This window comes from Ambystoma mexicanum, chromosome 11, assembly GCF_040938575.1.
Source record: "Ambystoma mexicanum isolate Mex_15411 chromosome 11, UKY_AmexF1_1, whole genome shotgun sequence".
In the NCBI taxonomy this organism is placed as follows: Eukaryota; Metazoa; Chordata; class Amphibia; order Caudata; family Ambystomatidae; genus Ambystoma; species Ambystoma mexicanum.
Genome location: NC_090934.1, coordinates 263781019 through 263806605, shown reverse-complemented (window position 1 = coordinate 263806605; position 25587 = coordinate 263781019).

Below are 25587 nucleotides of genomic sequence, written 5' to 3'. Positions count from 1 at the left end.
AGAAGAGATCGTCAAACTGTCTATCAGAAGACTCAGCTGCATTGCTTGGGAAATCCCCCAAAAATACTGATTGTTCAGCTCAGCTGAAACCTTTTTCACCTCATTCTTGCTAACTTGCGTAAAAGCCGCTGCCAACCAAAAACAAAATGGCTGCAGATAGTGCACTGGGAACTGGCCCAGTTGCCAAAGACACTGAGCATGGGTTGAACGTCATAAAGGTCAAGCTTAGTGCCCTAAGGTTGTTGATGATGCAGAACCGCTAGGTCCTCAACATGCTGACGGCAATGGAAGGAGGCATGTGCCGAAAAATCGGGGATTTGTGCCTCCCGAAGATGCAGAGAATGGATTGTTGTCTGACATTATAGCGGCAGTACACAGTCTAGGAGTGTGCATGAAAAAAGAAGCTGGTATGGAGGGTTGGTTTCACATCACATTTCATTGGGCTCCATCCTGGCTAGGAGTCATTGTGAAGATGTAGGTACCTGTCATTGTGTTCATCTTGGTCATCTTCTGCACCTGCCAAATGTGACTCTGGTGTTGTGTGCCTAGTAGCGCAACAGTGATGGTTTTAATTGGGGCTCCAAAAGCACTTCGCAATGCAAAGGATACTGAAATACAAACAGACCAAGCCATTCCTCGAATGATTCCTATCCCCTATGGAGACAAATTAGACCGCTTATACCACCACACCATCATTGTCCCACCCTCTGACCCTAAAAATAATAAGAAAGTATGTGTTGCTCTAGCAGGAGACAGAGGATGTATTTATATGGCATGCACACACGAAGAATATGCGCAAGCAGGAGAGAGTGTGCGGTCAGTATGTAGGGCCTGGATGCCAATGAAGGAATGTCCACCATATGACGCTGCAGTGAGAAGGGAGAATGAATGCATGGGTACAGGGGAGTTTGTGTCTGTAGAAGTAACGAAAGGTGGAATGTTGGGAGGGAAATTAACATATCCTACCCACCTAGGCGCTTTAGGGTGAGGAAAATCCCATGAGAAACCTATTATGTGCCAGGCGGGAGGGGGGCGTGCTAAGAGACCCTGGACAGACATAATATTATGTGAACTGTAGATGTTTAGACTTAGTGCGCACATATAAACAGGCACCATTTTGTAGCTATAGCAGAAACATTGGTCCTGCATAGCAGCGCGCTAGACAGAGGCTGCAAACCTGATGAAGAAACCTGAATAGTCCCAATCGCCGACGAGAGAGGGAGACCTGCGCTGTTAATTTCCACAGAAACCCTCCTTTGTTCTACAACTGTTGCTAATAAGGTTTATGCCGAGAAAGAATGTGTCCGGCAAGCCATGAGATGGTGCTAGGCACCTCGCTGTACGTGTTATCACAACCAGGCCAGAGCAATCCTCCGACCCCCACCCAGTCAACTACAGGTTATTGCCCCTACATCTCTCTGAGTCCCAAGACCCCTGAATTCCAAGATACCAGCTGACCCCAGGCCCACCGACCATAAACCAGACAACCATGAAAGATCTTAAACAATGGTCATCCTATCTGTACTTTACAATGGCATGATCTGTAATGCGAGGTGTGGGGAGGGATACATCATAGTTCAAAAGCAAATGGGGAAGCTTTGGACTACAGATGACGCAACTGGGATGGGTGAAATGTGTGCGGGTCACAGTGACCTCAAGCCTCCCCCTGTACCAGTCCATGATCATGCCAGTTGCCCTGTGTAGCAAAGAGTTGCACTGTTAGAATAACACATTTAATTGTATTTTCGAACTTGGTTCCCTGGAGACGATGAGCAGAGCTGACGGAAGACGGACGGCCGGAAGGATGGACGGACGGGCCTGGGGCCAATGGCCTGGCATCCCCTATGGAGTAGGCTGACCATGCATAGGGTCACACCAACCAGTCGCACCAACCTGCCCCGTGGCTTATTACTGTATACTGATGATGCAGTGCCCCTTTTTAAGCTCTTGATTGCACCTTTTTCGCTCAGAAAGTTCCTGAGCAGCAGAGTTCTTTGCTGGCACACCTATCTTTTGTATAATTAAAACGTGTTATCCTTGCAAGAATCTCTTGGCCTTTTTTCCCTGCTGGGTTGTATTTTGTATGGTGTGAGTGTTTAGGGGCATGCCTTAAATAAATATGGCAATAGGTAGTCAATGTGTGGATAAATACCCAAACAACACCCTCAAGCTGTGTGTCCTCACATGTCCTCTTCCTCTTAGCTGTACTCTAGTGCAATAATTTCATATTATAGGTGGCCCCTAATATCCAAAACTAAATATGGACTTAAACAAATCTAAGGTAGTTCTTTGGCCGATCACACATCTGTTTTTTGGTTGCTCTGATGTATTGCCCCTCTGTATTGTATTGCCCCTCTGGTTCTTGGCACCCTTGTGGGTTTCTCCTCTGAGCCATCATTCTTCTGGAGAGTGGCACCCCGGTGAGTCGCCAGCAAAAACAAAAAGAGGCAAAACCCCTGTGTGATGTTGCTGCCTAAAGTGCACTTTGACAGCCCTAAATACCCACGCTTGCATGACGTTTCCATGCAATACAATTTGGCACTGATTGGAGAAAGACACCACAAATTGTATTAACAGTCTGGAGCACACATTATACATTGCTCCAGGCAGCTCACAAAATATCTGAAACATAAACCTGCGCAGTAGGCCTGCACCGCTCAATATTGTAACAAAGCAACCTTTTCCTGCTTCCCATGCTACTGAATTAGTCCCCAACGCTACATCTTGCGCATACTAAAGCTCCTAGAAACAGCAAAAATGCAGAAGGTGTGCTATAAAAGACACAATAACATAGCATAACAGGTCATGGTAAATATTTACACTCATACTCACGTGGCCCAGTACTCTGGATGGACAAGCAACTTTGGTGACTGGCAGCAAGAGCGGAGGGAGTTAATGTTGACTTAATCACTTACAAGGCCCTTGTAGAAGAATCTCTGGGGCACTGGTTGGCTGGTGAAACTATATCTGGCTGTTAAAGCAAGTGATATAGGACTGAAGAAGGGCCAGTGCAACAGTAATGCAATTCTAAGTGACTGCCTTTTGCAGGTCACTACAGAAGTGCATGAGTGTACCAGTCCCAGAATGCAAAGTAACGCAAGCCTGACAAATCTCTTAACACCACCATACTTCGAGCACTTTAAGACATACAGTAAAGTAGGCTTTGTAAAAGAAATCAGTTAGGTATGGAGTCTTTGTTATGAACTTATAGCCAGGAATGTCATTTGGGGTTGTCAGGGGTCGCAACTGCGACCCCTGAGGTCTTCCTTGCTACCCCTAAAAAAATATATATATTTATATATTCTTTTTTTTATTGAAGATCCTGTGTTTCTGGAGTGGCCGGCTTTCTTGTTCAGGTCTCTTAAAAACACTTTGAGCAGTGACCCTAAATAAGAAAGAATAGGAATAACAAATAATTTGTCTTTCTGGAATGCTATACAATAATTGCCAGACTCATTAAAGGTTTATTTCAGGCACACTCCAGGGGGTGAGTCCCTGATTTAGGCTGTTCTTAACCACCTCAAATTCAAAATGTAGACAAAAACTTCCAAAAAGCATTCAGAATAAAATAGGCATCAATTTCGGACTATGCATTTTGCTTTTTGTAAGTTGCAGTTATAGCATGTTTTTTTCTGCCATTGTCTCTGTTACGATCCTCACAAGACAGTCCATCTCGCTTTCCTATGTGACTTGAAAAAATCTTTGTGCCTAAAAGCTTGTGTACAGTGTAGAAATGTTGGACCATAGCACATAAAGTGGCCCTTGATTTCATTATGCCACAATGAATGCGTGTTGTAATGTGTCTATCTTTCCTATTTCCATGGCATGCTGTTCAGGATGTTTGTCTGCATGTATGAGGTAACGAGTGCCCAGAGTATGGTAAGCCATGTGAGTGCGCTGTTTTCCCTGTGCTATTCTAAATTCTTTAATACACAGTTATGAACACTCCCAATGATATGATATGATATGATATGATATGATATGGCATGCATAACACACCTATACACAAGTGTTTCAAGGCGTGACGGGGCAAGGGAGGGGAAACAGTGGGAAGACAGACAACGATCCTACTGGGTCAGGTATCATTCAGATCGCGCAAGTGCATGGGTAGGGAGAAAGGGAAAAGTGCCTGGGGAAGGGAGAGGGGAAAGTGCAGTACATGGGATAGAAGAATAAATAAGATAAATAAAAGCGGCAAGATGGTGGCAAGTGCAAGGTAAGAGCAGACATAAGTGCTGGTAGGGGGACTGTAGGGATACAGAAAACAGTCCCTAGGTGCGGGGGTTGCCAGGGAGGCAGGGCAGGTGTGCAAAGGGCGGGGCCTGGATCCAAGATCAGAAAGGGTGGCCAGGTAACCAGTGCAGTTTCAGCCAGGAATTTCAGCAGGGGAGAGAGGCAGAGAAAGCAGAAGCAAAGAGGAAGGTTTTGAGGTGTTTCCGGAACCGGAGATGGTTCTCCTCAAGTTTCAGGGATGCAGGAAGGCTGTTCCAGAGGGAGGCCCCTGCCGAAGAGAGAGATCGACCACCTACTCGTTGCTTGGAGAAGCAACTGACCCTGAGGGAGTTGGAGGCAGATGAGCGAAGAGCCAGAAAAGGAAGGTATTTGGGAAGAGAGAGTTGAAGTATTGCGGTCCCAGGCCCCAGAAGGCCTTTTGGACAATGCAGAGGGTTTTGAACTTAATCCTTACAGCCACAGGGAGCCAGTGCAGAGATTTCAGTCCTGGAGAGATACGATCCCTGGGCTTGAGGCTAAGGACAAGTCTTGCAGTCCTGTTTTGGATAAGTTGCAGAGGGCGGAGAGTAGAGGCAGGCAGCTTTAGATAGAGGCTGTTGCAATAGTCCAGCCTAGAGAGAACCAGGGCCCTGGAGACGGTGAGCTTCTGGGGGAAGGACAGGATAGGATGTATTTTGCAAACCTCTGAAGCCTGAAAAAGTAGATCGACGCAGTCTTGATATGTGGCCAACTTTGCACCAGACCTGCAGATGAACTGGCCTGCTGTTAAATCTCAGTTACCAGTTTATTGGTATCCACTACAGAGTGTAATTTGCTTCCTGACTTTGAGAACATTCAGACATGTAAGTGGTCATTTTACTATAGCCGGTGAGATAGCTAAAGCTGGTAAGATAGTTCACTGGGTTGAGTGCTTGCTGCTGCGCTGTGTGTGTGATCTGCAGGTTCGAATCCCTGCAAGGCCAACTCAGCCTTTCATCTTTCTGATGTTGTTATATGCGTACCAACACAGGTTGGGTGATATTGTATGTATATTTGTCATATATAAAGCGCGTAGGCATACGTGCTATATAATAAATTATCATTTGGCCTTGCTGGTCTGCTTTTATTCACAGTAATTTGTTAATATGGGCCTATACACACTGAGATGAATGATACATATGCTGATCCATTCTTGTGTGAAATGTATATCACATTACAGTGAAATCGTAACCATATTTTTCGTAGTGTACTTAGGCAGTGGCGTCACCAGGAATCAAATTTAGGAGGGGCACAGAGGTGGCCAAAGATAAAAGTAGGGAGGCATAGAAATAAGTAGGGGGAGAACATGGTCACTGCTCGTCTTAGGTAGGGGGGCACAAGGAGGGGGCACAGGGTTTTACAGGGGGGGCCCGGCCCCCCAGCCTGCCCCCTAGCGACGTCACTGTACTTAGGAACAGTGCTTTGTGATGCCACTTCCTGTTTTGTCAAGGGATGAAAGGATGTGTTCTGTCGCTTCCAGTGATGTCACTTCAGGGTGTGGTCAAATTACATCACTTCCTGTGATGTCATCAGAGGCCAAAGGTTGTGTGATGTCACTTCCGCTGCCCCTGGCATTTTGGTGAAATGACATCCCTGGGCCTCTCCCAATTTAGGAGTAAAGGATTAACTGCTCTATCTAGCTACTATTTGAAAAGTGAGGTTAAAAGTAAGGAAAACCCTTTTTACTACTGACAGGCTGATCGTCCTACTCGTATCCTACACCAGACGAATTTTGGAAAATCATCCTAACAATCAGGGATGGACTGGCCTATAGGGAACTCTGGAGATTTCCTGGTAGGCCTCTGCACCCTGGGCCTCTTTTGTGTGTAACCTGTTTTATTTGTACATTTTCTCATAGGAAAAGGGTTGGGCTCGCCGAAAATGCATAGCTCCCAACTCACACGCTTTTGGCGGGTGACACCTGCCTTGTAAACAGCTGACACACCCGCCAAGCCTCCTGCACGCCCATTCATTTCAATGGGCTTTCACCTGCGAAAAACAAAATCGGGTGTTTTCACCCGCCTTTGCGACACAAATAGTTGAGAGCTATGAAAATGTGTAATATGGGGCCACTTTGAACATTATTTCCAGGGCCTCTTTTGGTTCCAAGTCCACCCCTGCTAACAATTGTAGTGTGCATTTTAGAACCAAACACACAACAATGGGCATATATTTACCAGCAGTGCTTAAAGTGGGCCGGGGCCTGCCGGGGCCGGGCCCCGGCAGTCTCCAAAAAGTGAGACTGAGCCGGGGCCCTGCCGGGACCCCCCATCCCACACAACATTGGCGGGATGCATTATCCCGCCGCGGCCGCAGTCGCGACGGGAGATGCGCCCGCCAGTTTAATTTCAGGTGAGCTGACAGAAGTGCCAGCCAGGCTGGCTGGCTGGCACTTCTGTCAGTCACTGTAACTTCCCTGATGACCCCTCATCTGAGGGGTCATCAGGGAAGTTACAGTTCCTTTGTTTGCCCTCGCCAGGTCACTGACCCTCAGCGAACCTGCGGGCTCCATGATCTAAAATGCAGATTAGATCACGGAGCCCACGGGTTTGCAGAGGGTGAAAGGCTCCTCGGGCTCAGTGATCTATCTGCTCAGAGCAGATAGATCACAGAGCCCGAGGCGTCTATCTCCGTTGGCAAAGCTTTATAAAAGATGCCTTGAATTGTATACGTTTCAAGCCATCTTTTATAAACGTAGACATATTTCTATGTTTATAAAAGACCGCTTGAAACGTGCACAATTCAAGGCATCTTTTATAAAGCTTTGTCGATGGACAAAGCCACCTCGGGTTTTGTCCGTCCTCAACGCTTTATAAAAGATGCCTTGAATTGTTTACGTTTCAAGCCGTCTTTTATAAACATAGAAATATGTTATAAATGTCTATGCTTATAAAAGGTGGCTTGAAAAGTGCACAAACCATAGTAAGGTAAGCACACAAGTGTGCGTAAATTACTATGGTTTGTGCACTTTTCAAGCCACCTTTTTATAAACCTAGAAATACGTAACATTGGTATGTTTATAAGGCTTGAAAGGTACACAAACCATAGTAGTGCGCATACAAATATATAAATGCTCACATACATTTATATATTTGTTTGCGCACCTTACAATGATTTGTGCACGTTTTAGGCCACGCCCACAACGGAAGCCACGCCCCCAAACGAGGGCCCCCCCTCAATTTCTTACCCCACTTAAAGCACAATTTACCAGTGCAACTGGAATGCACAGTACAGCATTGATAACATTAGAACATACAGCTCAGCAACACTTCAAAATCTCGCTGAGTACAGAACTGCCACTGTAGTGTACACAACGGCATAGACTACATATACAGCACCAGTGCACATTAAAGCCCTTAGTACACGCGTTTTACCACATGGTGCTCACACGCTACCACCATAGTTTGCAGTTCAGCACTCGCTTTAAGTAGAACACATGCAACCCTTTGTGGCCAACACAGTCATGAATATTTGTGCAGCACCACCTCTGCCATGTGCAGCACGGTGTACAGGGACACAGAAGCTGGCAAGGCAGGTGGAGAGCCAGGAAGCCACACACGCTAAGCAATCATGTGCTCTGAAGTAGTTGCAAGCTATAAATATCTTGCAACAGAACCCTAACATAAATAGAAAACACTTCCAGGTCCATGTTTAACCTTTCATGACGCCATAGGCCTATTTGTAGCCTTTCGTGACTTCAAAGGCCCATTTTACACTGACTAATGCTTGAGAATCTCCTGCGAAACAGTTAATTGTACACAGGAAGCAGCTGGAGCCACTTCCTGCCAACGAGACCCATCAGATAGTCTGCAAATGCAATTCCCTGGAACTCCTGGTGATGCAAGCATGAAAGTGGTGTTAATCTGTTTATTAGAGATTCTGAGGACGGGGAAACACAATCTTAGCAAAGTGGGCACGTGTTGTCGTGGAGCAAAGCGCCTGTTTCAGAAATCTTTGTGTTGCCTCCGAGTTGCAGGCTCGGATGCGGCAATCGGGTCCCTGCTATCACCAGTGCAGACTTTGGCTCCAAGCCACAGGTGCAGATGCAAAAATATGTGTGCAGCTTCCAAGTCCAATGGGCTGGTCGAGAAATGCGTGTGTAGTCGTCAGGTCCTGGGGTCAGAACCAGAAATCGAAATGCACTTGTCCCTGCCTGTCACAGATTGAAGCACTAAAATCTCCGTGTAGACTGCAGGTCACAGGTTGAGATCCAGACACATCTGTGTGTAGCCTGCAGGTCACAGGTTCAGGCCCAGAAATGTGAATGTACCCTGCAAGTGACAGGTTGAGACTCTGTATATCCTGTTCAGACCCAGAAACATGTGTGTAGCTGGCAAGGCACATGTTCAGACCCAGATATCTAAATGTACCTCACAAGCCACAGGTTGACATTCAGACATCTGTCTGTAGCCTGCAGGTCTCAGGTTCAGACCTAGAAATGTATATGTTACTGTCCCTGCAGGTCATAGGGTGAGACACAGAAATGTGTACATAGCCTGCGGGTCACATGTTCTGTCCCGGAAATCTGTGGGTAGCCTTTAGGTCACAGGTTCAGACTCAGAAATCCGTGTGTAGCCTTTAGGTCACAGGGTCAGACTCAGAAATCTGTGTGTAGCCTTTAGGTCACAGGTTCAGACTCAGAAATCTGTGTGTAGCCTGCAGGTCATGGGGTCAGACCCAGAAATCTAAATGGACCTGTCCCTCCAAGTCATAGTTTGAAACCTAGATATGTGTGCATAGCCTCTGGGTCGCATGTTCTGTCCCAGAAATCTGTGTGTAGCCAGCAGGTCATGGGATTAGACCCAGAAATCTGAATGTACCTATCCCTGCAAGCCACAGGTTGAGACCCAGAAATCTATGGGTGTAGCCTGCAGGTCATGGGGTTACTATGCCTGTCCCTGCAAGCCACATGTTGAGACGCAGACATATGTGTAGCCTGCAGGTCATGGGGGTCAGACCCTGAAATCTAAATATTACTGTCCCTGCAAGCCACATGTTCAGACGCAGAAATCTGTGTGTAGCCTGCAGGTCATGGGGTTAGACCCAGAAATCTGAATGTACCTGTCCCTGCAAGCCACAGGTTGAGAACCAGAAAACTATGGGTGTAGCCTGCAAGTCATGGGGCTACTATGCCTGTCCCTGCAAGCCACAGGTTGAGACGCAGAAATATGTGTAGCCTGCAGGTCATGGGGGTCAGACCCAGAAATCTAAATATTACTGTCCCTGCAAGCCACATGTTGAGACGCAGAAATATGTGTGTAGCCTGCAGGTCATGGGGTTAGACCCAGAAATCTAAATGTACCTGTCCCTGCAAGCCACAGGTTGTGACCCAGAAATCTGTGTGTAGCCTGCAGGTCATGGGGGTAGAGCCAGAAATCTGAATGTACCTGTCCTTGCAAGCCACAGGTTGGGACCCAGAAATCTGTGTGTAGCCTGCAGGTCCTGGGGTTAGACCCAGAAATCTAAATGTATCTGTCCCTGCAAGCCACAGGTTGGGACCCAGAAATCTGTGTGTAGCCTGCAGGTCATGGGGGTAGAGCCAGAAATCTGAATGTACCTGTCCCTGCAAGCCACAGGTTGGGACCCAGAAATCTGTGTGTAGCCTGCAGGTCATGGGGGTAGAGCCAGAAATCTGAATGTACCTGTCCCTGCAAGCCACAGGTTGGGACCCAGAAATCTGTGTGTAGCCTGCAGGTCCTGGGGTTAGACCCAGAAATCTAAAGGTATCTGTCCCTGCTAGCCACATTTTGGGACCCAGAAATCTGTGTGTAGTCTGCAGGCCATGGGGGTAGAGCAAGACATCTGAATGTACCTGTCCCTGCAAGCCACAGGTTGGGACCCAGAAATCCGTGTGTAGCCTGCAGGTCCTGGGGTTAGACCCAGAAATCTAAATGTATCTGTCCCTGCAAACCACATGTTGGGACCCATACATCTGTGTGTAGTCTGCAGGTCATGGGGGTAGAGCCAGAAATCTGAATGTACTTGTCCCTGCAAGCCACAGGTTGGGACCCAGAAATCTGTGTGTAGCCTGCAGGTCCTGGGGTTAGACCCAGAAATCTAAATGTATCTGTCCCTGCAAGCCACATGTTGGGACCCAGAAATCTGTGTGTAGCCTGCAGGTCATGGGGGTAGAGCCAGAAATCTGAATGTACCTGTCCCTGCAAGCCACAGGTTGGGACCCAGAAATCTGTGTGTAGCCTGCAGGTCCTGGGGTTAGACCCAGAAATCTAAAGGTATCTGTCCCTGCTAGCCACATTTTGGCACCCAGAAATCTGTGTGTAGTCTGCAGGTCATGGGGGTAGAGCAAGAAATCTGAATGTACCTGTCCCTGCAAGCCACAGGTTGGGAACCAGAAATCCGTGTGTAGCCTGCAGGTCCTGGGGTTAGACCCAGAAATCTAAATGTATCTGTCCCTGCAAGCCACATGTTGGGCCCCATACATCTGTGTGTAGTCTGCAGGTCATGGGGGTAGAGCCAGAAATCTGAATGTACTTGTCCCTGCAAGCCACAGGTTGGGACCCAGAAATCTGTGTGTAGCCTGCAGATCCTGGAGTTAGACCCAGAAATCTAAATGTATCTGTCCCTGCAAGCCACATGTTGGGCCCCATACATCTGTGTGTAGTCTGCAGGTCATGGGGGTAGAGCCAGAAATCTGAATGTACTTGTCCCTGCAAGCCACAGGTTGGGCCCCATACATCTGTGTGTAGTCTGCAGGTCATGGGGGTAGAGCCAGAAATCTGAATGTACTTGTCCCTGCAAGCCACATGTTGGGGCCCAGAAATCTGTGTGTAGCCTACAGGTCATGGGGGTAGAGCCAGAAATCTGAATGTACGTGTCCCTGCAAGCCACAGGTTGGGACCCAGAAATCTGTGTGTAGCCTGCAGGTCATGGGGGTAGAGCCAGAAATCTGAATGTACCTGTCCCTGCAAGCCACAGGCTGGTACCCAGAAATCTGTGTGTAGCCTGCAGGTCCTGGGGTTAGACCCAGACATCTAAATGTATCTGTCCCTGCAAGCCACATGTTGGGACCCAGAAATGTGTGTGTAGTCTGCAGGTCATGGGGGTAGAGCCAGAAATCTGAATGTACCTGTCCCTGCAAGCCACAGGTTGGGACCCAGAAATCTGTGTGTAGCCTGCAGGTCCTGGGGTTAGACCCAGAAATCTAAATGTATCTGTCCCTGCAAGCCACATGTTGGGACCCAGAAATCTGTGTGTAGTCTGCAGGTCATGGGGGTAGAGCCAGAAATCTGAATGTTCCTGTCCCTGCAAGCGACAGGTTGGGACCCAGAAATCTGTGTGTAGTCTGCAGGTCATGGGGGTAGTGCCATAAATCTAAATGTATCTGTCCCTGCAAGCCACATGTTGGGACCCAGAAATCTGTGTGTAGCCTACAGGTCATGGGGGTAGAGCCAGAAATCTGAATGTACGTGTCCCTGCAAGCCACAGGTTGGGACCCAGAAATCTGTGTGTAGCCTGCAGGTCCTGGAGTTAGACCCAGAAATCTAAATGTATCTGTCCCTGCAAGCCACATGTTGGGACCCAGAAATCTGTGTGTAGTCTGCAGGTCATGGGGGTAGAGCCAGAAATCTGAATGTTCCTGTCCCTGCAAGCGACAGGTTGGGACCCAGAAATCTGTGTGTAGCCTGCAGGTCATGGTGGTAGAGCCAGAAATCTGAATGTACCTGTCCCTGCAGGTTGGGACACAGAAATCTGTGTGTAGCGTGCAGGTCCTGGGGTTAGACCCAGAAATCTAAATGTATCTGTCCCTGCAAGCCACATGTTGGGACCCAGAAATCTGTGTGTAGTCTGCAGGTCATGGGGTAGAGCCAGAAATCTGAATGTTCCTGTCCCTGCAAGCGACAGGTTGGGACCCAGAAATCTGTCTGTAGCCTGCAGGTCATGGGGGTAGAGCCAGAAATCTGAATGTACCTGTCCCTGCAAGCCACAGGTTGGGACCCAGAAATCTATGTGTAGCCTGCAGGTCCTGGGGTTAGACCCAGAAATCTAAATGTATCTGTCCCTGCAAGCCACATGTTGGGACCCAGAAATCTGTGTGTAGTCTGCAGGACATGGGGGTAGAGCCAGAAATCTGAATGTACCTGTCCCTGCAAGCCACAGGTTGGGACCCAGAAATCTGTGTTCAGCCTGCAGGTCCTGGGGTTAGACCCAGAAATCTAAATGTATCTGTCCCTGCAATCCACAGGTTGCGACCCAGAAATCTGTGTGTAGCCTGCAGGTCATGGGGGTAGAGCCAGAAATCTGAATGTTCCTATCCCTGCAAGCCACATGTTGAGACACAACTTTCTTTTTTCATTCTTTTCTTTATTTTAATAAATATTTTTCATACATATAGAATATATATAGACATATATAACAAGAAGAAAAAGAGAAAAACAGAAATAAAGAAACCAATCGTAAATCAGCAATTAAAAGAAACAAGTGGGTAATTCTATAGTTACAAAATTCAACAATTTGCTGATGGTCACCAAAAATGTAGTAAGGGGATAAATCAGACCAAAGTCATTAGCATGGAAGAATAACTCCCAGTACTGTTCTCTGAAGGAGGTAAAGAGTTTGAGGTTCCCATATGCTAGCGCCGTAAGTCTGCATGTATGTGCTAGTCTCTCACAATCCAGTACTAGATGTTTTAATGTTTCCATCACTGTGGAGCAGCATTGACTACAGGTGCAGCTATTTCTGGGAATGGTTTGTCCCCAACACCTCAAATGTTTCTACCAAGTTAAACTTCATTCTAAGATATTCATGAAGGACCCAATTATCTGGGAGGGCCTTTATATAGCGCTGCCTGATTTTATTTGTTTAAGTTCAGCAGATATTCTCCACTCATTGATGCACAACCTAAATCTACCACTAATTGGTCGTGCTATAGAAGGCGAGTGCATTTTTTGGTAAGAGATATAAAAGTTGGTCTACTGATGACAAGAGGGTCGATAGTGTGTTGTGCGCACCATAGTTCAGCAGCCAGAGACGGGTTTAGCTCCAACAGGAAGTGAGGTTACCGTGTTGCATCACATTTAAAAGAGTGTTGGGAGTTGAGTTCGTAGGACGACATTGTAGACTTAAGCAACATCTAAGTAAGCCAGACACCACCCCTGCAATTCCGAGCGCCATGGTTAGGCACTCAACCGAGAGCCGTGAGGGAGAGCCTTAAGCAAAGATTTAAGAAATTGACTCTCAATATGTTTGAGCCTTCGGATGTAGTTACATGCCCAAATTTCAGCGCATATAGTAATTTAGGTTAACGTTTCATGGTGTAGATCATGATAATGGCTTTTACGCAATATCCCTCATGTCTTCACTGGACGACTGGCGAATGGATAACAAAAGGTTGCCAATCTTCTGGTTTGGTATTATCTAGTTGCCAAGCATAATTGGGGCAGCTGCTGCGTGGATTAGCCATAAATATCATGATTTAAGAATATTGACCATAAGACCATTAATGTTCGAATATGTGGCAAGGCCATTCACAGAAGATGGTAAGCTTAATAGAAGCAGTTCGTCAGCATCCCCAACCAAGCCAGGCGTGCTTGACCCAGCCTGGGGGGTAGCTACTGTCAGTGGTCCATACTTCTGTTAAGTCTGGCAGATAAAGATTGAACAGGAGTGGCGCCAGGGTGTATCCCTGCTTGAGTACAACGTGCGTGCGTGTAGGGCGGGTGAGATGGCCACTAATGGAGAACCAGATTCCGGACGGTGGTCTCAGAGTTCAAGGCAATGATCAGCTTTAAAAGCCCGGGGCGATCCCCAAACTTGCCAATTCTTGCCTTAGCACCTACCTCTTCACTGTGTCGAAGGCCGAGGAATAGTCAATAAAGGAGCCACAGAATTCAGTGTCCTGCCTGCAGGTTACAGGCTTCAAATCCTGCTCAGTCAACCCAGCCTTTCCTTTCCATGTTCGGTAAAAGGTGGGCCATTAGTTTGGGTAAGAACCCCAATCAATTTAACGCTTAAATGATCAATAAATATTATGAATCTTGTCTAAAAGATTGGTAATATGCAGAAAACCAAAATGGCAGCTATTGATTCATGAATAACATATTATGTTAGTCTCCCTGAACAGGAAATGTATTCAAAAGTAGTAGTCTTAATTGATGCAGTTCAAGTGTGCCTTGGAACTTTTTTCCCTTCTCTTATTGTGCATTCTGAAAGATCACAGAGAGTCAAACACTAGAGGTGTAACACTCTATAGGCCTCATTCTGAGCATGGCGGTGTGGTAAGAATGTGGCAGTAATTTTGTCACTGCTGATTTTTTTGGGCGGAACCAGAATTGCTACCGCTTTTTCTGCATCACTGTATTCCGAGTTCTGACAAGATGCTGGTAGTAAATGCTTAAATAAGGCCAAAAATCAGCTGCATTGCCACAGCTGAATTATCCCAGGCAGTAATTCCCAAAATATCCCCATGGAGTCCCATGATCTCCAGAAATGGGGATTTACACCACCATACCACATACCACCACTTGTAATCCTGTGGTAGTGCCACGAGACTGAGTGGCTGAAACTGTAAGCAATTCTGGCAATAATTTGGTAGCTTTATGGCCGAAATGACCACCACACTCCCAATGACGCCCTATTTCTCACGTAGTGAGTACATTCTGTAACTTTTTCCTGCGTCTGTGTCCTCACTGGACTTTTTCTGGAGAGCCTGTGGGCAAAAGAAGTGCAACTCTAAGTCCACTCCACCCCCCTCCACCCCCCGCTCCCATGTGCATGTGTATTGATATCACTGGAAGTGGCATCACAAGAAGTAACATCAAGCTTGAATGCCTAAGGGCATCATGGGAAGTTGTACTACAAGTAGTTGCCAACAGAAAAAAAACGTTCTGATGTTCAATATATGAATGGTCACTGTGATAGGTAGAAAGCCACATTGCAGTGTATTTAACCATGATTGATTTCTTGATCACACCCTTCAGTTAAATAGGCAAGACAGGGTTTGAACCGTGTCTGTGATTTTGGCACTTAACCACATATTTTCTTACCTCTGGTTGGTACACACGTGTATTATTCTTTGGCATTCAAGAGCTAAAACAATACTGTTGAGTATAGATAACTTGAACAGTAAAAATAAATCTCGTACTGAAACAAACTGACAAATACAAAAATGGTTATAAAAAGATGATATTCAAACAGTATGCATGTTGTTATATTTGATGAGTCAAGATGGGGAAAGTAAGTAAGGTTACCCGCTTGTAGATGTTGTTCAACACAGACATCAGATTATTATTATGTTAATTTGAAGATCCCTAAAAATCTAACATTTTAAGCTTAATCTATTAGAGTACAGATAGGTACAAATGGCATAGGAGGTGGAACACACAGCTTTTAGGTGTTGTTTCGTTATTTGTGCCACCCATTGACTGCCCAGAGCTATGCTGTTCTCTATGGCCATTCCCGCCCAGTTCCTACCCTTCCCTACCCAAAACAACTCCTCGTGGGAACTCTTTGAGCTCGCTTTAATCGAGCCTTGTCATCAAACTTTGAACTCATGTGCCTGCCAGTGTTTTGTACAAGCAGTCTTCAGAGTTTATGACTTAATTGGAGCTGGTGTAATAAAATGTTTGATCCAGGTTGCCTTCAAACAATCATGTATATGCACTCTGCGTGTCCTTCACTGAAGACCTGTTAAAAACAAGCAACGGCAAAGCCAGTAGTTTTGGCTTGTGTGTTGGGCATTTGCCAGGCACTGCTATTAGATGCCCAGGTACTCGCACCATGTTGCACCTGCTACCATCAATGGCCAGTCAATACCAATACTGCCCTGCCTGGCAAGTGCCTTTGCCTTGCCTGCACAAAAGCCCAAACCTTTTGCATTGCCAATGCTTGTTTATGAATTTGCCAACAAGCATACACCAATGTAGGTGGTTTAAAAAGGTATATTTTGTGGCTGCGTTTAAATGTCGTGAGAACAGGCACAGGTTTGAATGAGTACCTGGAGCTGTTTCAGGGCCTCCACATTCAAATGCTACTATCATTGCTGTTCTTACCACTCGACCAGCATTCGCACTTACTGGAGGGAATCAAGTTTATTTGCAAAGTGCATTCAAATGAACTGCGTGTCTGGGGTTTTCCCCCTTGCTTTGTCATGCCTGAATTATACAGACTTTTCCTTAATCTCCTCAATGGAGAGCCGCCAACCAGGTTTACAGTCTTCGTTGCTGGAGTTGCGGTAACCATACTCAGATATCTGTTGTCGGCATGGCACAAGGTACCGTTTCGACCACTCACGAATATTGTATCTTTTTCTTTTGCAGCTCAGCGCGCAAGGCTGTGCCATCTTCCTCCTCACATTATCCGGTAGTGCCCCGCTGTTGTGTACGTGGTACACGAAGCGCGCATGCGCGGCCCAGCGGGCCGGCGCATGCGCGCCAGTTAATAAAGGCGGTGCCCGGGGCAGTTCGCGCCGGAGCGCCGGAACAGGCAGACGTCTCCGGTGTGTGTTCTTGCGCGCTGCATACGCGCGCTGGTGCCCCGACCCGGGGGGCCCACACTCCACCACAGGGCCTCCCCCAGGGTACAACACTGGCGATGAGGAGGTACGGTCTGCTTCCGCGCCCGACTACCTCGGAGAGACGGAAGTCTGCCGTATTACGGACCCACGGAGCGCCGGCGGCCATCTTCTTTTCACTCGCTCCCCCTTCACAAGTGGCGGCAGTGGTTGCGGCCCGACAGGGTGCTTGTGCGCCACTCGCCAGCGGTGTTGGAGAACACTGAACATTTTTGGAAAGCCCACAGTCCTGCAGGCGCAGGGCTGTGGCAATTAAGAAGAAAGAAGTGGGTTTTTACACCCCAACCCTACCACGAGACCAGGACAAGCCGCCCTTCTCTCAAGACAGACAACTGTGAGTACGTGGCGCAGAGATGGGTGAAGAAGCTGACGATGTGGGTGCCACTGCCCCAATCCCCCGCAGAGCTCGTAACTCCCTAGCCCCCATGCCGGAATTCGATACTACTGGCCCCCCTTCCAAGCTGGGCCCGAAGTGGCTATTGTGGGTCAAAAGACTAGATATGTTCTTCAGGGCATCTGGGGTGGACGATGATGACACCAAAATCGCGACCATGATCTACTCGGCAGGCGCAGAAGTCCACAAGATCTACGACTCCCTCGTCATCCCCGTGGTCACGTATGACGCAGTCAAGCAGGCACTCAAAGACCATTTTCTCCCCATGGCTAACATGGATTTTGATAGGTTTGTCATGGGCGCTGAGAGACAATTGGACGACGAGCCCCGAGACAAATTTTGCGCCCGCCTGAGACACCTGGCGACCTCCTGCAGATGGGTCAATGAGGAAGAAATGGTCCGCAACCAATTACTGCAGGGGTGCAGCTCCGGAAAACTTCGGAGGCAGGTATTGAGAGAGCCTGGCCTGACCCTCCAGCAAATTTTGGACCTCGGTAGAGCACATGAGCTGGCGGAAGCCAGGGGTGCGAAAATGGACGCTGCCACGCGACCAAGGAATAACGAGGATGCATTTGCAGTGGGACGGTCAGCAGCGGGAAGGTCAAGATGGGCGCCGAGAAGACCCGATACCACGCCCACACCAGGCAACGCCCCATCGTACTCATACTTTGGGTATGACCTCCCCCGACCTCCCCCACAGTGGTGACTGCCCGGCAAAGTCGAGAACATGCGCCCGGTGTGGCACACCGGGGCACTATGCCAGGATGTGCCGAGCTGCTTCCCCCGTTGCAGCAGGAAGGGGACCGGAGAGAGTTGGACGAGGAGGCGCTCGCAGAGTGAGAGGCATCTCCTCGATCGATCATGGCCTGCAGGACCTGGATATCGCGGAAGAAGAAGAGGAGGAGGAAGAGGTTTTCTTCATCTCCGGCATCGCGAAAGGTCCTGGCACGAGGCGCCAACCCACATGCACTGTCAACATCGATGACGTTCCCACCCCCATTCTCATCGACACTGGGGCTTCGGTCTGCGCGCTAGCCACCAAACATTATGAGGCCCTGCCAGGCCCATCGGAACTGTCAGCGTCCACGGCACGAATATATGCATTCGGGGGGGAAACACCCTTACCCATCCAAGGCGTGTTTGTTGCCCCAGTCTCTCATGGACAAAACACCATCAAAGCAAGGTTCTTCGTCACCAACGTCAGCCCACATTCCTTGTTGAGCTGTGCGGCGTCAGAAGCGCTCGACATTGTCCATTTCACGTTTGGGGTATACCACGCCGATCTGAAAAGCATGCTACACAAGTTTGAGACTCTCTTTAAGGGCATTGGCAAACTGAACGCAGAGCCCATTCGCCTGCACATCGACAAGTCCGTGAGGCCGACAGCCCTCAAACACCGCCGGATTCCTTTTCACTTAAGGGCCCAAGTGGAGGAGGAGCTGCAACAGTTAGTCGACCGGGACATCATCGAAAGAGTGGAAGGCCCCACCCCTTGGGTTTCGCCCATCGTAGTAGCCCCAAAGCCGAAACAGCCGGGGGCAGTACGCATCTGCGTGGACATGAGGCTCCCAAATGCCGCCATCAAAAGGGAGCGTCACCTCACACCCACTCTAGATGACATCGTCGGAGAACTTCAAGGCGCCAAAGTCTTCTCCAAACTGGACCTCAGGTCTGGGTACCACCAGTTGGAACTGCACCCCGAGTCAAGGTACATTACGACGTTCACTACTCACGAGGGGTTGTACCAGTACAAGAGACTTAACTTTGGAATCTCGTCCGCGGCTGAGGTCTTCCAGAATGCCATCAGAGGAGCCTTGTCCGGTCTGAAGGGTGTCATTAACATGTCCGACGACATCTTGGTCTTCGCCAGGTCGGAAAGTGAACACCTTAAACGGCTAGAGTGCACGTTTGAGAGACTACAGGCGGTAGGCCTAACCCTGCACCAAGAAAAGTGCGAATTCCTCAAAGACCGTCTGGAATTCTTCGGGTTCACCTTCCATGCGGGAGGCATATCCCCGGACCCTGGAAAAGTGAAGGACATAAGAGATGCGCCTCCACCCACATCACCGGCGGAGGTTCGGAGCTTCTTAGGGATGGTCAACTACTGCGGCCGCTTCATCAAAGACCTGGCCTCTCTGTCAGAACCACTGAGGGCACTTACGAGAAATGACGTGGCTTGGCAGTGGACTGAGATTGAACAACGATCCTTCAATGCCATCAAGGAAGCCCTGTCAGGGCAGGAGACAATGGCCTACTTCAACCCCAGCCGGGAATCAGAGATTGTGGTCGATGCCAGCCCAGTGGGACTGGGGGCAGTCCTCATGCAGGCGGACGAACTAGGGGCCATGAGACCCATAGCATATGCCAGCAAAGCCCTCACCGACACGGAAAGGCGGTATTCCCAGATAGAAAGGGAGGCCCTTGCCATCCTGTGGGAGTGCAAACACTTTAGAATCTACATCCTCGGCAAACCCGTCGTCGTGGTTACGGATCATAAACCCCTGATTCCTATCCTGTCTGGAACGTCTTCCAAGCCGCCTCCCCGCATCGAGAGATGGATGCTGTCCCTCATCGAATACGGCGTCAAGCTAGTATACCGCCCAGGCACTCATAACCCCGCTGACTACCTTTCTCGCCACCCAGGCACGAGGAACGCCTAGAGTCCCGTAGAGATGTCAGACGCTGGGGACGCTGTGCATCTCGTCATTGAATCAGCCCTGCCAGTAGCCTTGTCGAGAGAGGACATTGCGGACGACTCGAACTCTGACGAGGCGTTCCTAAGAGTGAAAAAGGCGGTGGCCACAGGGGAGTGGCGGGACGTCCTCCTAAACAATGCCAGAAGGAACCCAGAGGTACAAAGGGACCTACAACTGCTGTGGAAAGTTCGACACGAGCTCTCGGTGTCCACGGACGGCCTGCTGCTGCGAGGGGACCAGATCGTGATCCCCAGGTCGCTGGTCATGAGAGTCCTCCAGTTGGCCCACACAGGGCACCAAGGCATGGCGAGGATGAAGGCGCGCCTCAGGCTGAAGGTCTGGTTCCCCGATCTGGAACACAGGGTGGCCGAATTCGTGAGGACCTGCATCCCCTGCCAGGCCACGAGTCCTGCGGAAAGGGGTCCACCCATTCAGGCCATGGAACGGAGCGATGTGCCATGGGGAACGGTGCACGCAGATTTCGGCTCGACCGGAAGAGGTCTATATTTCTTAGTAGTCACAGACCAGTGGTCGAGGTACCCGGAAGTGGAACTCGTGGAATCCACCGCCAGCGATCACACCATCCTGGCCATGGACAAAATCTTCGCCACCCATGGTTTCCCACTTGAGATCTGCTCAGACAATGGAGCGCCGTTCCAAGGGCAGCGGTTTGCCAGATACTGCGCGGAACGAGGCATCAAGCACCGGAAGGTGACCCCGCTGTGGCCAAGGGCCAATGGAGAGGTTGAGCGTTTCATGCGGACGCTTAACAAAATTTTTCGTATTTCTGTCAATGGAGGGGAGGACCTGCGACACAACTTAATCGACTTTCTCCGTGAGTACCGGTCCACCCCACATCGGTCCACCGGAATCGCACCCGCCGAGGCGCTGTTCAGGCGAATACCCAGAGGGCTGATACCTGAAGCGGGAGACCGACGCCCAGGAATGATCGATAGCGCACAGGTGACAGCAGACAGAGCCGCGAGAAACGAGAGCGAGACAACAAGGCAGAGGCTGCCGGAGAAAGAGATAGCAGTAGGAGACACCGTCCTTGTACGGAACAGGAAACCGGAAGGAAAACTCTCGATGACTTACGAAACCCAACCAATGGGAGTAACTCATGTGAAAGGCTCCATGGTCACAGCTGCGAACGCGCGAGGGACGGTGACCAGAAACGTGTCCTTCTTCAAGCGCATAGGACCCGTGGCAGCGGGGGAAGAAACCGATCCTGACCAAGGACTAGCGGCAGAGGCGCCGCAGGAAGGCGTTGAACCGCCCGAAGATCCTGAGGGGACAGAGAACCTCGAGAGAAGCTCGCCCAGGTACCCGCGCAGGGAAGGGCGCCGCCCCCCGCAAAGGTTCCAAGATTTCATCATGGACTCGGCAGCCTGAGTAACTAAGTCTGTTAAGTATAATTTGTTTTGAGCCATGTTGGCTCCCCATGTTTAATGTGTTTGTTGTTTGAGGGGGAAAAGGAGGGATGTTGTGTACGTGGTACACGAAGCGCGCATGCGCGGCCCAGCGGGCCGGCGCATGCGCGCCAGTTAATAAAGGCGGTGCCCGGGGCAGTTCGCGCCGGAGCGCCGGAACAGGCAGACGTCTCCGGTGTGTGTTCTTGCGCGCCGCATACGCGCGCTGGTGCCCCGACCCAGGGGGGCCCACACTCCACCACAGGGCCTCCCCCAGGGTACAACACCCGCCCGAGTATTGTTTCTTTCTTGACTCAAGTGGGGAGGTGCAGGGAAATATCTGTGAGGGATTTTCTCGTGGGCACACTGCTATATCCCTGACACTGATCCTCAGCATAGGACGGGTAATATTGAGGGCGTATGGCACTACCTGCGCAGCTACATCCTGTGTATGTGATGCTGTTCCTGGTTTATGATGGTAATATTACATGGGCATAAGATGGGTTATGCATATATGACTCTGTACTTTAGCGTATGATGCTGTTCTTGGCTTGTGATGGCAATATTACATGGGCATAAGATCGTGTATGTTTAAATGACTTTGTACTTTAGCGTATGATGTGGTTCCTGGCCTATGATGGTAATATTACATCGGCATAAAATGGTTTATGTGTACATGACTCTGTACTTTAGCGTATGATGATGTTCCTGGTTTATGAAGATAATATTACCTAGGCATAAGATGGTTTATGCATATATGACTCTGTACTTTAGCATATGATGCCTGTACTGGTTTATGATGGTAATATTACATGGGCATAAGATGGTTTATGCATATATGACTCTGTACTTTAGCGTATGATGCTGTTCTTGGCTTGTGATGGCAATATTACATGGGCATAAGATCGTGTATGTGTAAATGACTCTGTACTTTAGCATATGATGTGGTTCCTGGCCTATGATGGTAATATTACATGGGCATAAAATGGTTTATGTGTATATGACTGTATACTTTAGCGTATGATGCTGTTCCTGGTTTATGATGTTAAGATCACATGGGCATTAGATGGCTTATGTGTATATGACTCTGTATTTTAGCGTATGATGCTGTTCTTGGCTTATGAAGATAATATCACATGTGCATAAGATGGTTTATGTGTATATGACTGTACTTTAGCATATAATATAATGTTTTTCCTGGTTTATGATGGTAATGTCACATGGGCATAAGATGGTTAATGTGTATATGACTCTGTACATTAGCATATGATGCTGTTCCTGGTTTATGATAGTAATATCACATGGGCATGAGATGGTTTATTTGTAAATTACTCTGTATTTTAGCAAATGATGCTGTTCTTGGCTTATGTTAAATGTTAAATGTTCAAGATATTTGTACCGTGCACCGTCACCAACGGAGTTGGTCCCCAGGCGCTCTGGCGGATCTGCAAACAAGAAGGTGGGATGGGTTAGTAGGGAGAAGGGAGTAGGATAGTGAGACGAGTGATTGTCTGTTGGCAGTTTCAACTCTGTATACACTGTGTGCTGAGCTTTTGGTGCGAGTATCGGAGCGATGTCAGTCCTCGTGTGCTCTTGGTGCGGTTTATGTGTTGTAGCGGTGTGGTGAAGTGCATGTGGCTTGCGGTGTGACAGGTGGTTGTGTTAGTTTTTGAGCAAGATAAGTATGTAGAAAGTTTTGAGCTTTTTTGGTTAGTGGGTTACATGTTTTGCAGCTAATCACAATATGCCTGAATGCCTGGGTTTCGAAACCGGCTAGACTTGAGAGTCCTGTATAATGGGGGAGAGGCCCACGCCCAACAGAGCAATTGAGTATAGTACCTCACTTTGCTGGATTTGAGAAACAATTGAGTAATTCAGTACAGTCCTAAAACTCAGCCAGAATCGAGAGTCCCACGAAGGGAGAGAGAGACCCACGCCTGACAGAAATTTCAGTTTTGGTGCAACGCATTCCCTGTTGTATTCTAATGAATTATGTATAGTGAGGATGAAGTGTCTATTCTCCTCTTGTGTTTCGAAGCAGGAGTAGTGGTCTCCTCTTACTGTAGCATCTTTGTGAATAAGTCTGCTTCATGATAATATTGCATGGGCATAAAATGGTTTATGTTTAAATGACTGTACTTTGCGTATGATGCTGTTTTTGGCTTATGATGGTAATATTACATGGCCATGAGATGGTTTATGTGTATATGACTCTGTACTTTAGCATATGATGCTGTTCCTGGTTTATGGTGGCAATATTACATTCTTTTAGAGATCCAATGGAGGAAGGGAGAACATCAAAGGTTGATGTCACCATGTCCAATGGTAATGTAAGTAAAGAGTGCATAGTCCTGTGAATTATCGCTTAAGGCCACAGTTGCGGTCCCCATTAATAATAATATCTGGTTTTATATAGCACTTCATTTCAGATTCCTCCTGCTTCGATGCACTTTAATAATAGCTGTTACTATTATCAAATTGAATGCTGCTTAATTAATCGACCTCTGAAGGATGAAGGGATAAGTTGCTTTTCAACTGGCAAAGTGCATGCTTGCTCCATCGTGGAGGCTCTCCACTGCAGTGCTGTGTGTATGCATGGGCTGGCTGTGCTTAGCAAACTAATACAAAGCAAGTGTTTAATAATGTAATACCATATCCAAACAAATCAATAGCCTCCCACGGTGATCTCTTAGCCCCAAATTCGTCGCCACCCACACATTCCACATTTCCCTACCACATTCCATCCCCAGGTTTTGTGATGTCATGCAGGCGAGGACAAGTATTGCAAGGTTGGGTTGGTCTCTTTAGTGCATTGTTTCGGAGAAGCACAAGTTTTAGTTTTATCTGAAGACACATCCAATGAGGGAAACATCTCTCTGTGGCAACCTCTCTGCTGCAGTGGCTCCCTGTGGCCTAAAGGATCACTGTCCACCAACCGTTCCATCCAATAGGGGCCGCTTTTTTCATTCACAAATGAAACCTCTATGCTACAAGCCTCTTCCACCCCTCTCCTCAGCACAGGAGATTTAGAAGTCGAACCTTCTCTCTCCTCGCCAGCCCACATCTGGCGCTCGCCCTTTGCCTGTCAGGAATATTCAAGATCGCATGCTCTTCTGCCAGGTGTCAACACATGGCTAATCAACCTACAGTTTATCTCCCACCTCCACTATCTTGTACCAGTGACATAAGACCCCCTTTGGGGTATACATTGCATTCTACAAAGTATTAAAATAAATGAATAAAGGTTCTCAAACCCCTGACTGTGACTCCATTGCACGATGGAATATTTACAATAGAGCTGGACTGTTTAATGACATTTAAATGGAAGACATGTTTTCAAACTCCCCTACAGGTCTAACATCTGGTGACAGCCCATTGCTGGATGATAAAGAAAGCATGCTGAGAATCCGGAGAACAGGCTGAGAAAGCCTTCTCAGAATCCTGAGAAGAGACTGAGAAATCCTACTAAAGAGATCATAGGCTTTGCGTGGTTGCTTATGACATGACAATTGGAGGAAGTCACGGTTATTGTATTTATTTATTTAATTGTTTTTATAGCACTCCTAGCACCATACCTGAGTTCTGTTTCTAAGCGTGGTTCAGGGATTCAAACCTCTGCTGCTCTGCGTGGTGTTGCTTCCTAGACCAGCGTGTTGCCCCAGTGCTATCCTTCGTTCACAATGAAGCTGTGGAGGCCTAGCACAATGCTTTTCCCACATGGTCTGGCTGCAATAAAATCATAGGCAAATGGAAACCTGGCACAGGAGTTTCATTGGGAGCCCATGATTTCAGCGTTGTCTCTGATGGGTCATTAACACACAATTTCATATGCCAGCTTGAATTACCTGACCGTGAGACAAGTAAAAGGCTATGGATTGCCTCTGACGTGAGCTGTTCTCTGGAACCAATGTGACCTTATTATCATTGTGAGTAACCCTAAAACTATGTAAACCAAAGTAAAAGGCTGGCAAAGACTATTGCAAATCCTGAGACAACAGAAAGCCTATCGAGAATTCTGAGACGAGGCTGTAAAAGTCCACTGAGAATCCTGAAAGGACGCTGCGAAAAGCCTAATGAGAATCCTAAAAATGAGACTGAGGAATCCTACTGTGAATCCTAAGAAGAGACTGAAAAACTCAGGAGACAGCGAAAGCCTGATCAAAATCCACTGTAAAGGCTTAGAAAGCATGCTGAGAATCCTGAGAACAGGCTGAGAAAGCCTACCCAGAATCCTGAGAAGAGACTAAGAAATCCTGCTAAGAATCCTAATAACGGACTCAAAACTCCACTTAGAATCCCCAGAAGAGA